The sequence below is a fragment of the Macrobrachium nipponense genome, chromosome 19 (assembly GCF_015104395.2).
Source record: "Macrobrachium nipponense isolate FS-2020 chromosome 19, ASM1510439v2, whole genome shotgun sequence".
Classification (NCBI taxonomy): Eukaryota; Metazoa; Arthropoda; class Malacostraca; order Decapoda; family Palaemonidae; genus Macrobrachium; species Macrobrachium nipponense.
Window position 1 is genome coordinate 35280172 of NC_061088.1, and position 13077 is coordinate 35293248.

At 41.8% G+C, this 13077-nt stretch overlaps 3 protein-coding genes across 8 annotated transcripts in view; 2 read left to right on the forward strand and 1 right to left on the reverse strand.

Moving 5' to 3' along the window:
* Positions 1 to 13077, forward strand: part of LOC135216124 (alkylated DNA repair protein alkB homolog 8-like) — a 267193-nt gene that overhangs the window by 79796 nt on the left and 174320 nt on the right. The window lies entirely within an intron of this gene.
* Positions 1 to 13077, reverse strand: part of LOC135218970 (uncharacterized) — a 194560-nt gene that overhangs the window by 60974 nt on the left and 120509 nt on the right. The gene's annotated exons all lie outside the window — the stretch shown is intronic.
* LOC135216100 (SAFB-like transcription modulator) overlaps positions 1 to 13077 on the forward strand; it is a 130128-nt gene that overhangs the window by 21062 nt on the left and 95989 nt on the right. The window lies entirely within an intron of this gene.

Below are 13077 nucleotides of genomic sequence, written 5' to 3' on the forward strand. Positions count from 1 at the left end.
TGGAAAGCTCCTTGTCATTTTTGTTATTCTTGAGTTTTGGGTGTTTTTTATGCAGGTAATATACAGAGAGAATTGATGTGTTTTGTCAAGGTGATAATTTTACAAGTATTGCTTAAGACCAGTAGGCTGACAACTTGAATTCCTTGGGAATATGCTTTATTTCTTAAGATATTAATTACTTAGGAGTCTTTGCCAGTTTCTCATTCATAAACCAAAGATCTTTATGATGGAGACATTTTGGTGTTACAAGACTAAGTTTTTTCATATGAACTCATTAATTATATATAGTACGTATTAAGTTTTAAAGTTTTATCCTTTGATGCATTAACCACAGTCAAGGTCCAAAAAATCCTTACTGCATGTTCCATACTGCTTCCTTCATCCTTCTTTTTCTGTGGGAAGGAAGAGAAGCTATTGCATTGTAATGGAGAAGCCACTCCTTATATGATTAATTGGTTTGTATAGAAAGAAGGGTGCTGTAACAAAGTCTGTATCTTCTCAATCCCATATATCCTGTTATTTGAATTGCCAGTAAGGTGGAAGGAATGTTTCAGAGCTTCCCTCAAGTGTGAACAGTATACCACTGGTCATGCAAATTGCATCACGATGAGTAAGAAAATTTGTCAAGGCCCCCATGTGCACTTGAACACTTGTTACCAATGCAAAGGCAAAATTATGGTACATATTTGGTAAGGAAAAGTCATGCACCAATCAGCATAAGGAGAATTTCAATAATGACCATTTAGTCTGTTCCTGCTGCATGTAGTTGGCTAACCCACGTCAATGGTTAATCTAACTTTAAACGCTTGTAAATCTGTTAATAATATCGTTATGGCACATCTTAGTAAAATCAAGCACAACACTCCAAATGGTTGAGTTTTGGGTTGATATTGCAATGAAGTTGGGAAGACATATTCCTTTGGATGCTTTTATTCCTCTGTTCGATAATTGACAAAGAGTTGAGAATTAAAAGGACTGAAGGTTTATCTTCAAGTAGATCCTCACAGTACTTATGGGATATAAGCGCCTCAGTGGCGGGGTTGGTATGGTGTTGGCGTCCCACCTTGGTGGTCGCGGGTTTGATTCTTGGCCATTCCGTTGAGGAGGGAGAGATGTTTATTTCTGGTGATAGAAGTTCACTCTCGACATGGTTTGGAAGTCACGTAAAGCCGTTGTCCCGTTGCAGAATAACCACTGGTTCCATGCAACGTAAAAGCACCATACAAACACACAAACAAACAAACAAACTTAGGGGATATAGCCCGGAACAGGGCCAGGATTGCAAACTGACCATTAAGTCAGATGAGGAGTGGTGGCTAAATAAAGACCAATTTCAAGAATTAGTCGTTATTCTTCACCAAGGCATGGAGTTTGCTGACTCACATTGAAGCCAAAACCAGGAGAAACTCAGGCTTAGGGTCAGATCAACAAGACATACTGGGAAGTGCTTGTAAGATGTGACATACCTTGTAGTGCCAACAGACGGTGGGTAGAGAGGGCCTTTTTTGAACCTGACTTGAAAAACTTCCAGAACAAATTCATTAATTTCTCCTTGAGATTCAAGTCTAGGTTATATTTGATCAAACCCCTGTTAGAGAGTTGATGGAACCACAGAAAGTCATAAAATGCTAATCGCCATGATAATTTTGCTGACAGGATTGGACCTATTTGTGTCACTAACTGATAATCCATGATTTATTAACATTGTCTTTGTAAAAATGCAAAGATAAACTTTGAAAGCCTGTATCTCAAAACTACTTATTGACCTTCAACTTCTATCTTTCCCTTTAGTTTTAAAGCTGTAGCATTGAAATTTGGATATAAAAAGACATTATAGAACAATCAAATGGAACTTCTTCTTCTTCTTTTTTTTTTTTTTTTTAACCCATAACAAAATTCATATCTAGCAAAAAAGATGACGTTTAGAAAAAACTTTCCTTTTGATTAGAGGTCTACATCAGGTCTGTATATAGTAGTAATCCTAGGTCTTATTATTAAGTATCAAGGGAGGAGATAGAATTTGAAACTTGGTTATATTCGGGATAAATCGCACTGGCGTCACAAAACTGAAGGTCAGTGGCAAAGATAATATGCGGTTTAGAGATGTCCCAAGTCACTTTATTAAGTGGTATGAATGTCAAAGTCCTTAAAGAGCCACTGAAGGAAGATGTACTTTCAGTGATCATTCCAAAATCGTGTAGAATCTAAATTTACTCTAGTTCCCATGGTACAATTGTAACCTGCTCTTATCATGCCCTTCCATAAGAAGCCTGATGTTCCTTGAAATTAAAGTTTGTTCATATTTAATTTAATAATTGGCAGATGGAAGGCATATGAATAAGACTTATTTTCACATTTGTTCTTAGAATGAAAGATTTGGGTTAGCTACACGCAGGTTGAAGGGGTTTAGCTTCATGCAGGTTGAAGCCATCTGAATAAGTAACTTAATTGTTTTTCCACATTTTGGCCCTTGAAAATATTGTGCACCCAATTTAAAACTTATGATAAAAGAGTGTCTTACAGAATCCTACAGATATCTGAAGGGTCAATTTTAGTCTTGTATAGTTGCAACCTTGTTCTTGGTAGAATTAGACATTGTAGAGGCACTTTGGGATTTCTTTGGGAAACTGGAGGTGACTATGGGGTTGGAAGCGAGTGGTGATCAAACACTGTCCAGGGTTGCCAGAGCTGTAGACACCACAAGAAGCAAAGGTCTCTAAATCTTTTCTCTAAGGCAGAAGAAACTGTTGCTTAAGGACTGGGGAATAAAAACAAACCTTAGGAACTCCTAGCATCCATGATGTGGTTAGTTGATGACCTGATCAGGAGTAAATGCCATCAGCCCTCAGAAGAGTTGGGCAAATACAAAGAACAGTCTCTTCACAATTTCTCTCAAAGCTTGTTGGGCCTTGGGCCCATACATTTATCTTGTTGCAGCCCCAGTGCCTTGCTTGACAACCTAAATTTCATAAAATAAAATCAAACCATCATGTTGTATATCAGAGGAGTGCTTCATTGAGTATGATGGGTCCTGGAATGGCTGCATTTTCAGTGTTTAGCGAAGATGTGTGGCCTGACCTAAGGAGTCTGTAATGGTCTCTCTCTCTCTCATGGTCTATAGGAATAGTAGCACTTCATGTGCAACTTCAAAATCCCACCTCATGGAGGACCTCTACTTCCAGGGTCATGATAGATTTAAGAAATGGTGATGGAGACTTGCAGCCACTTGGCACTTTTTCTCCAACCATGATAAAAGAAAAATAGCAACGGAATACTAAAGTCATATGGATATTAAAAGAGAAAGCATCAATAAAGACATTTAAGATCAGACATTAATGGCCAGTCTCTTTCTTAAGTACAATTTACTTTATTCATTTACAGAATTGAGAAAGTAATTACTTTGACAGAAATCACCCTAAATTTATCAACGGGGTAAGTTAGATAGAAATCGCCCTAAATTTATCGACTCTGTAAGGAATGAAAAAAATCATTGCTACTCTTAACTGGCAAGGATAATTCACTGAAGGAGACTTACATAAACATAATAAGTTGAATAGAATTAAAAGACTTGTGTAAATGTTACTGACATACAATCCTGGGAAGCTGTTGATCCAATTAGGCACTTGCATCACCCTTGCAGTTTGATAAGTTCTCCAACAGTCAAGTTCATGGTTTTAACCTGACATTCCACCCTAGTAGCAGTACTACCCTACTAGGTTTTGTTCATGTGCAAACAAACCTTTGTTCTTAACAATAGGATAGTTTCTAGCGCCTAGCTGGATCCAGTTGAATCGCAGATGAAAGCAAGGAATCTTGTGAGATCTGGCAATGCGTGTGTTTATCGGGTGAAGAGTGGTCAAGGACCACGCACCTACGCTGCTGCGTCAGTCTTTTCATAACCGTCTGAGCAAGAGTTGTGTTTGACCTCTTGACGTTTACCCGGTTCATTGCCCGTTTCGATTGTGTTTAGTGTGAGCGTGTTTGTGTGCTGACAAGGAAGGCATTTTAGATGAACCTGTACACCCTTCTTGTCGTTGGTCTCAGTCGCTGGAGCAGGAGGAGGGAGATACGCAAGAGTTTTTGTCTTAATTTTCAGAAGTTTTTGATCTTATTCGTAATTTCAACAATTTGGAGAGTAGGACTCGGGCGGTCATCTTACACTCCTTCCTGCTTGGAAGCCTGGCTAGGAGCTACACAGGATCCCAATTCTTAGTTTCAACTTCCCTTATCAGGGCACGTCCATTTGGTCTTGCATAAGGTTAGTGCCTTTATTTCAGATCGGGATGGTTCGCTTTGCTCTAGGGCCTCTGCCAGGCTCCTACCCCCGCCTTTCATGAGGCATAGGAAGGACTATGCTACGAACTCTGCCTCTTTGATGTCATGTAATCTTAACCCGGATGTCATTCGCCTGAAGCCGGGATCAACTTTGGAGTAGGTGAGGTCGGTAGCTCCATCGTTGTCTCCACAAGAGGCCTCAGCGTTGGAATCTACGGCAGCCTCCATGTTGCAGACAATTTCTTGGCTGGACTTCGGGTCTATGGTCATTGCCAAGATAGGGTTGGTGAGTGCGTCCTCTCTTGCCAATTTGATGCTGTTCGGAGGCAAGGCGTTTTCGTATGTGACTCACCTTAGTGTTAATTTATGGGATAACCTTCTCCTGATTAGAAGAGATGTGGCTTTACCCTTGATGGAAAGATCAGTTGACCCTGAGTCCTTGCTGTCATTGAGGAATGGGGATCTGTTGGAGTCTCAATTTTTGTTCCCTCGGACCGAGCTGGAGGATGCAATAGACTGGCGCTGGGCGGACACCAAGGACAGATTGGTGCACCAGGCTGTGTCTTTAAGTCGGAGTCTCGTCCTCCGAGACGTCCGGCTCCTCCTCATCCCCTTGCCCATCAGCAGTCACGAAGATCATCGTGTGGTAGGCTGTTGAGGAGCTCAGTTTCGGTAGGGCCTCCCTGTTTGCCCCAGACTAGGTCAGAGGACCAACGTCCCTTTCATTCCCGTTCCTTTAAACCAAGAAGGGCCCCCAGGGGCAGAGGTAAAGGGGGCCGTCGGTAGGTTAGGCGCCTCCCCCTCTCTTGAGCCACGGGTGGGAGGTTGCATGGCGGGCCATTGGCCAAGTGGCTGAGTTATGGGGCGGAGAAGTGGGTGGTAGATGTCCTTCGGGTGGGGCACCTACTGCCATTCGACTTCTCTCCTCCTCTCTTGGACAAGCCGCAGCTCAGGAGGGCGTAACCTCCAGATTCTCTAAAGTTCTTAGCTTTTTGGGAGGAAGTGCAGAAGATGCTGGACAAGGATGCGATAGAGGAAGTGGTGTGTCCGTCTTCACGGTTTTACTGTCGCATCTTCTTGGTGCCCAAGGTGTCAGGAGGTTGGAGACCTGTGATTAACTTATCCACCTTGAATCACTTCATCAGGAAGACAAGGTTCAAGATGGAGACCCCACGTCCAGTGTTGGCAGCTGTGAGGGAAGGTAACTTCATGCTGTCAATAGACTTGAGGGACGCATACTTCCAGATCCCTATTCATCCGACGTCCAGGAAGTTTCTTCGCTTTTCTCTCGGAGACAAGGTCTTCAAAGTTCAAAGTCCTGGGCTTCGGGCTGTGGTCAGCCCTTCAAGTGTTCACAAGAGTTTTCCTCTTTGAGTATCAAGTTGGGCCCGTGCTCAGGGGATCCGTTTGCTTAGGTACTTCGACGATTGATTGGTCTTAGCAGGTTCCAGGGAAAAGCTGCTGCAGGACACAGATCGTCTGCTTCAGTTTTGTCTGGAACTGGGCATCGTGGTCAACCATGAAAAGTCAAACCTTGTACCCAGTCAAAGGATTCTCTACCTGGGCATGGTCATTGATACGGCGGTTGCAAGAGTTTTCCCTTCAGATCAAAGGTTGGAGAAGTTGCGAGTGGTGGCGCACAACTTTCTCTCGGAACCACATCAGTGAGCTCATCAGTGGCAGGTTCCTCTGGGAGTTTTGTCTTTCCTGGAGAAGCTGGTACCTTATGGGCGTTTTCATCCTCGGTCTCTACAATGGAGACTGGGCGAATTCTGGTCTCCAGCGGGGAACTCACCCGTTAAAGGTTCCTCTGTCTCTGGAAGAGAGAGAAGACCTTTGTCGGTGGTTGGACGACCAAAATCTTTTGAAGGTTGTCCCTCTGCATTCTCTCCCACCGGATTTCCTTCTGTTTTCAGACGTCTTCCTTGCAGGTTGGGGGGCTCATTTAGGCGGCCTCATTGCCTCAGGCATTTGGAGTTTGGAAGACAAACGGCAGCATATCAACGTCTTGGAGTTGAGGACAGCCTTCCTGGGTTTGAAGGAATTTTGGGAGAAGGTAGAGGGTCATTCTGTTGTTCTCATGTCGGACAACACCACGGTGGTTGGCTATGTGAGCAAGCAGGGCAGCCTGGTTTCACGTCAACTTCACGCCTTGACCATCGAGGTTCACCAGTGGGCGGTCAGAAATTCGGTAGAGCTCTCAGCCAGGTATACCCCAGCTAAACAGAATGTGGTTGCAGACAAACTAGTCGTTGGGATCAGATACTAGGCACAGAGTGGTCCCTTCATCAAGTAGTAGCGGACAAGCTCTTCCAGGTTTGGGGGAGACCTATGTTGGACCTTTTTGTGACTCAGTTCAACAGGAAACTGGAGAAATTCTGTTTAGTGGTTCCAGATCCTTTAGCGTTAGCGGAGGACGCATTCCAACACCCCTGGGACAACCTTGAGGTTGTTTGATCCGTCAGGTTCTGAACAGGCTGACTTTGGTATTCCCCTCTTGGCCTCAGGCGGAATGGTTTCCAGATCTGCTGTCGTCGTCCGAGGTTCCGGGGGAAATTCCCCCTTAACAGCATCTCCTGTGTCAGCTGCATGCAGAAAGGTTCCACCAGTCTGTAGAATCCCTGTCTCTTCACGGTTGGAGGCTATCAATTATCTCCTCTGAGAGAGAGGCTTTTCTCAGAGAACAGTAGGGCATGTGTCCAGCAGTTTCAGAAGGTCGACCTCTGCGGTGTCCCAAGACAAATGGGCAATCTACTGTGATTGGTGTCGTAAAAGGGGTTTTTCTCCACTCACAACCTTGATTCAGCAAATAGCAGACTTTTTAACCTTCCTCAGAGATGAGAAACATTTGTCCGTTTCTGCCATTAGTGTTATGCCTTAGAGGTATTGACATCATCTCTTCCTGGGAATTTTCCTTGCTAGTTAAGGGGTTTGAGCAGTCGAGTTCTCCTAGGTAGCTCTAACCTCCAATGTGGGATGGTTCCTTGGTTCTCAAGAGCTTCACTAACGGTCCATATGAGCCTTTGCGTCGCTCATCTAACAGGAACTTGGCATCTTCCAAGAGGGTAGGAGAGCTCCATGGTCTGAGCTATGATGTGAAGGACATGGGGGTTGGGGGTCAGTGTGCTTCGAATTTGTCCCGGAATTCGTGGCCAAGACCCCAAATCCCTCTGTGCACGATGATAGGATCGCTTCATTTTCCATTCCATCACTGAATGACTTTGTGGGTGGTGATGCTCAAGAGCTTTTGTTGTGTCTTGTCCGGACCCTGCATTGCTATCTTAAAAGGACACAGCATCTTAGGCCAGGCTGCTGCAGACATTTTGTTAGCACAGGATGTACAAGGAAAGAGCTGTTGAAGAATACAATCTTGTTGGATACGAGAAGCCATCAGACAGGCATACTTGACTGATGATTCCGCCACCACGTCTGTGCAGGCTAAAACGCATGACGTTAGTGGTATTGGTCCCTCTCTGGCTTTCAAAAAGAACTTGGATGTACATAGAGTGCTGACCGCTGGTACTTGGTTACGCCAGTCCACATTCACCTCTTTCTATCTTGAGGATGTTGCCCACAGATCTACAGACATGTTTTCCCTGGGTCCTGTGGTGGCTGCCCAACAGGTTGTGTAACTCAACGTGTAACACCTAGTTGCCCCTAACAGGGCACTTTTGTATCTTACCTAAGATGATTGCATGGATGAGAGAATGAGTGAGTTGGCTGGTATCTTTCTTTCTCTTGTACCTCTCTTTCCTTCGGGCAGGTTAAGGAATAGATACATCATTTTCTGGACTGGTCTGATACAGGTGAGTAAGATAGTCATACTGATAGTGTGGTTACTTGGTATACAAATATCCAACCCTTTATTCAGTAGCATATGCCCCACTCCTTGGCAAGGGGGGAGTTCGGAGCGGTTACAAACCTTGGTGTGTTGGTTTGCCATTAGACAGGCAAAGTTTCTCTTTACTTCCCTGTACAATGATTCTCCCATATATCATTGTATGTCACTCATTGTCTACGTAGTTAGATATCAGTTTATCTAACTTCTCCTGGGCTTCAGTCCCTCTCTGGAAGTTATTTCTTCTGGAAGCTGGACTGGTGGGTAGGCCTCCAGCCAGGTTAGGATGTTTTGTACCTGCCTCCAAGTATGAGTCTATCCTATTGTTAAGACCAAAGGTTTATTCCTGTATGAACAAATGACAAAATTTCTAAGAATTTGAATTTTTCATAGCTACAAACCTGAGGTCTTAACATTGTACTGCCCACCTCTAGCTGCCCCTCTGTTTGCTAAGACATCCTGAATTGGGAAAGACTGACGCAGTGGTGTAGGTGCGTGGTCCTTGACCACTCTTCACCCTATATATGCGCGCCTTGCCAGACCTCACAAGATTCCTTTCATCTGCGATTTAACCGGATTCAGCTACGCGCTAGAAATTATCTTATAGTTAAGACCTCAGGTTTGTAGCTATGAAAAATACAAATTGTCTTAGATTATTTGTCATTTCATACACTTAACATAGCTACAAAATTTAAGTAAAGTTACAAATCTTGTCCTTGGCTTTTTTTTTTATGTTAAACTCATCACACTCAAGGCAAAAATTGCTGCTATCAGTTCAGTTAAATATGTTCAACTTGTGCAGGTATGCCATGATTTTACATCATGATTAGGAACCATTGTTTTAAAATATGCCAAAGTAATTAATCATTGGAAAAAATTATAATTAGGAAAGAAGAGAGCTTAGCAAAAACACTCCCACAGTGAATTGGCAAAGCCAAGATGGATTATCTCAATTAGGCTGCTATTTGATGAATTCCACTGAATTTCAGAGTTCATATATATATAGGTTTCCAAATAAAGGGACCTTTAATGTGAAAGTAAAAAAAAGAATTCAATATATTATAAGATTGCCTAGTCCAATTATTGTTGATTACATAAGCTTACCGTGGGGTTACCCCGTAATGGACGGATACCTTCGTATGAGTAACACTAACAGGTTTTGAGTGGTGGACTGATTACCTCCTGGTGAGTATGTCCCATTGATGTGGAGAGAAAGGTTCCATTATTTCAATAGCCCTTAATGTATTTACGGCAACTTTTGTACTGGCTCAGCTCGCCCGTTCTAGGTGTCTCATGATTTACTTGTGTACTTGACTTCAAGGGAGCTTGTATTGCCTCTCTCTCACATGATGTCCTTTTTTTTTTTATATTTGCTCATAAGTATGCCCAGGGGTTGCTGTTAGTTTTAGTTCTTTATCTTTTATGATAGTATGTCGGTTAAAGTTGTAATTTTGCAAAGAAGTGTATGAAAGAAATTTTAGAAAAATCATGTATAGTAAGCCCAAAAAAAGTTAACTGCATTTTCAATCTAGGTAAATTTACGTAAATATTTTAGAGCAAAAATACTTAGAAGAATTTGTTACCAATGTTAGTTCTTATCTGTTATGATATTGTGTGAGCTGTGATTATAATTTTACAAAAGATTAGTTATTAGAAAAAACACAACTTGGTAAAATTACAATTTTGTAAAAGAGGCCCCACATGGGGTTGTAAGTAGTTATTATTTGGGATAAATCTTACTTACTGTTAAAGTTAGCTTATTATCTCTGTGCCAATTAGGCGAGTCGTCATAAAAAAAAAAAAAATTGAATGCCTGCCTTAGATGACTGTCTAGTTCACATGTTCTCCACCAGGTGTGTTTCAAATTTGTTAGTTCTTGTCAGGATTCCCCTTGCCGCCATTATGCTCAGGCAATTGTTGGTATTGAGTGAAGTTTAGTTGTTTTGCACCAGTTTAAAGTATTGTAATATTTTCCTAGGAATGATTTTTGTGTAAGCAGGATGTTGGAATTTGAAGTAGATCAACATTTGGTTTTTACCGACTGCAGGGGTACATAGTGTGATCTTGAAACCAGATGTAAGGAATGCAGGGGGTTGGTCTGAGGTCTTATGCGTGGATATGTCTGATATAGGAAAGATGGGAAGCTGGTAGATTGTGAATTAGTTAGGTCTTAAACCTGTCAGTTCTTCCCTACTTAGTGTCCCTTCATATGCAGTTATCCCTACTCAGGCTAGGCAATTTGGTAGTGCTAGTATTGAGACTTTCTTTGTAGCTCCACCTACTGCTCCCCATTCGGCTCAGGAAAAGGATATCGAGAGGTTAGAATATGATATTAATCTTATTTTAAGGTCTAATACAAGTTTTATTAATTTTTCTCTTTCCAAATTACGTTTGTAATATCATCGGTTGTTTCCAAGCTTGATGTTTTTCTAGCTTCATAGCTTCTAACGATGTGTCATACGGGAATGCTTTCAAGTCTGTATATTTGGTTTTGGACAAGATGGAAGAGTCATTGTAATTCCTCTACCCCGGCCTTCTAACCTTTCCCATTTTCTTTAGCACCTTGTTTTCTTTCACTCAGTTGACTCGTATGGATGCAACTGAGTCACGTAATACTCTCCTTTTCATCAAGTCATGGGTGCGATGCAGCACTCGGCTGCTGTTGTTTCCTCTCACCAGATGTTGACTCCTGTGGACGCAACTGAGTCATGTAATACTGTCTCCCTTTCATCGAGTCATGGGTGTGATACAGTACTCGGCTGCTGTTTCTTCATGTCGCCAAGTGTCTCTTCCTCTCACCAGGTTTTGCCTCCTGTTGGCAGCTGTTTCTTCCAGTTGCCCAATGGCAGAATAAGAGTTTGAATTGGAGAGACTCCCTCGGTTTGATTGGCGTTTGTTGCAATGTTACACTTCGCTGTATCCTCATGAAGTTGAGAAAAGAGGACACAGAATATGTCTCACTTATTATCTTAAAAGTATTTCAGTTCCCTTTAAGTATTTAGAGAAGAGAACCTAAGCTTTCTCCTTCAATAAGAGTGCGTTTCGTGACTTTTCTTGTACTCGGTTGCGCAAAGCTCCAGATATGGCTTGTCTTCTAGTTTTTTATGAAGTAGTGGAGAGCCGGATATCACCACCTGTGATACATGCCTTTATTGGCGCTTAAACCGTTTTCAGTAGGAGGTTCGGTTTCTTTCTCTTCCCTGATGAAAGATAAACTTGAGACACTGACAGGTGCTTTGGACATGCTGAAATGGAGTCTCAGTCTAGCTAGTTGACTTTTCATCTTCGACTCTGTATGCTTTCTCTTCTCTGCATCAGGTCAGAGAGGTGGAGGCATCAACCTAGGAGTTTGTGAAGCCAGCTTTAGAGGTCTTTGGCGACATCGGGAGTTTAGTGAGGAAGAGAGTTAGTGAGTTAGTTTTATCATGTTTTTGATTATGCTGGCTAATGTTCTCATGCTTACACTAACTTGATTTGGAAGAAGTGAGAAAACTTTTGCTTCTGTCTGCTTATTAGGCTCAGTTTAAGGTGGTAAGGGAGTACGTATATATTGGTAGCCTTGTTTTATGCCTGTTGGGGATAAGTTCAGCCCTAAGTTTCTGGTAGATGGACAGTTGCAAGCCTCCTGGCATGTTTGGAGCAGTACCTTACATGGTGGAGGTGGTGAAGGGGAATTATGAATAATTTTTTGGTTGCACTCTGCTGATTTAATCTCCAATAGCTGTTCCTTTGTCTTCAGCAGAAGTCTTTCTCTAGTAGGAGGTTGTATATAGAGAGAATGAATGGATCAGCCGGTAATTTGCTTGGATTTTACCCTTGTCTTTCCTAGTTCCATAAGCAATTGGAGGTAGATGGTAATTCTTTGACACTGAGACTGAATAGCTTGAAGTTTCTGTCCCCATATTTTTCGTTTTTCTAGAATTGTTTTAGTGACTTGACAGTAACTATCAGGCTTGTGGTGGACGGAAAGTGTATTCCTCCTACTAGTACATCCTCAGTCATGCAAGTTTCAAGATGTATTCACTAGAAGGTATTGCTGTTCAGTGCTTTTTGTTTAGGTTAGTGTACAGTGCCTCTATAGATATATTCTCAGGGAATTTGTTGCCAATAGGTAGATTTTGTTGATTTTTAGGAGCAAGAATCTTTTCTACTTGATGGCTCAGTTTCTGTGCATTATGATTTTTAAGACGTTCCAGCCCAAAAAGTCCCCCTTTTCAAATGTTTCTATTCATAATGTGTTCAAAAGTTAAATTAAGAGTGCAAAGTAATAAGCAATAAAACAGTACATTATACAAAGTAACATTTTTGAAAAATTTTGTTTCCATGTACGATTTACGAACTGTTTGGTGGAAAGGGAACCCTTAGAGGAAACCGAAATGGTCGCAATAGGCAAAGGTTGGTAACAAAATCAATTTCATTTAGAGAGAGAGATGATAGTTGATGTGGTAATGCTTGGATCTGAAGTGCAAGATAGATAGTATTAATAATGTCATAATATTTCGACTTACTGTTGGAAAATGCAGAATTTAAAATAAACACAAGGATTTTGCAAACAAATACTAAGTAGTAATAAGTAAAGAATGAAAGTAAGGGAAGAAAAGAGACTAAACTTTTCACAAAAGTTGTTTTAAAAAAAGAATTGAAGGCACGCAGAAGCTGAATGTGGTATTTTACTGTAACAAAAAGAAGTGATTTTGGCAAATCAAGTATAAGTGAAAGAAATGGTCGAATGATCATCCCATCCCAGATGGTGAGTCAGTAGGAAGCAGACCCCCTTATCCCACCCAATAAACTACCACCTTCCCTACCCTCTCCCCTATCGTCTCAGCTCACCAAACATTGGCCCAAGTAAAACTTTTTTTTCTGTATTTCATTTGATTTTCATGTTGGTGAATTTATTGTGAAATCTATTTTGTATATGTGAATTGGTTCTGCTTTCATTACATATAGTGAAGATTTTATTA